Raw genomic sequence first — 1,193 nt, 5'->3', positions numbered from 1 at the left:
GCATGGTACAGGAGCTGAGCCCTGGCCACATGTCAATTTCCTACAGTGAGTTCCAGAGTTCTCTTCTGTGGAAATATATAGAACAGACAATCACATATGTCCTATAATTCCAGAAACACAGAAAAGAGTTTCATGGCCCCTTTTGGTTCCTCTTAAATAAAGTCATTGATGTTACTTTCAGGTTGACCTATCCAATTCCTGCTCTTATCCTGACCAGATGTAGACTCAGTTAACTTTTTTTTTTTTTTTTTTGCGGTACGCGGGCCTCTCACTGTTGCGGCCTCTCCCGCTGCGGAGCACAGGCTCCGGACGCGCAGGCTCAGCGGCCATGGCTCACGGGCCCATCCGCTCCGCGGCATGTGGGATCTTCCTGGACCGGGGCACGAACCCGCGTCCCCTGCATCGGCAGGCAGACTCTCAACCTCTGCGCCACCAGGGAAGCCCTCAGTTAACTTTTAATAAGTACTACATTTTTGGTCTGAACGCAGTCCCCCACTACCACAAATTATGCAGTCGAGTCTCCCACATTTGGGGAAATTGTAGGGGTCAGCACATCTGGAGTGCAATGGATAAGCTTTGCCCTGGGAAAACCATCTTCATGATCATGGTATCTCCCCTGCCAGGTAAGTATAAATACCTACTATTTTTAATAATAGACATTAGATCAGGAGTTTTAGCAATATTATTTCACGATTATCCCCAGTTTTACAAGGGAGGAAACTGAGGCTCAGAGAAATTGAAGAACCTGGCTCTGGAATGGCCAGACAAGGCAGCCAGTAAATGGCAAAGCTAGTACACAAACTCACATCTGCAGACTTTGTAATATAAAAGAATTTTAAAAGAGACATCATCTGAAATTAGCTCTGCTTTCAAAGGGCCACCATATTCTGGACTGACCCTAACTCTAGCAAAGAGGGCCTTATTTTTACAGTAGTGCTTGGGTCTGAGTTTTCCTGCCAAGAATCCCTTGCCCTGAGCCTCAGGCCACTTAGCTAGGGCCCTAATCCCTGTTTAGCTTCATCCAGCCTTCTTTTCAAGAGGGCACATTTCCGTTGTCTCTTCCTAGACACTACCCAGGTCCTGTTAAGTTCCTCCTGATTTCAGCAACTGCCTGTCCCTTGGACTAATCCTCTCTAACCTTATTCCCAGAAGAAGGGGCAGTGGGATCAACGTTTAGGAGTAGAATGAGAAGG

The 1,193-nt window shown here is 46.9% G+C and overlaps 1 pseudogene; it reads right to left on the bottom strand.

The window, feature by feature from the left end:
* Window positions 1–458: 458 nt before the first annotated feature.
* On the bottom strand, window positions 459–631 carry LOC114897384 (annotated as a pseudogene).
* Between the last annotated feature and the right edge of the window lie 562 nt (window positions 632–1,193).

The sequence above is a fragment of the Monodon monoceros genome, unplaced genomic scaffold (genome assembly GCF_005190385.1).
Source record: "Monodon monoceros isolate NGI ecotype Baffin Bay Population unplaced genomic scaffold, NGI_Narwhal_1 Super_Scaffold_16, whole genome shotgun sequence".
NCBI lineage: Eukaryota > Metazoa > Chordata > Mammalia > Artiodactyla > Monodontidae > Monodon > Monodon monoceros.
The sequence above is the reverse complement of the archived record's forward strand: the minus strand, read 5'-3'. Positions and strand labels throughout refer to the sequence as shown.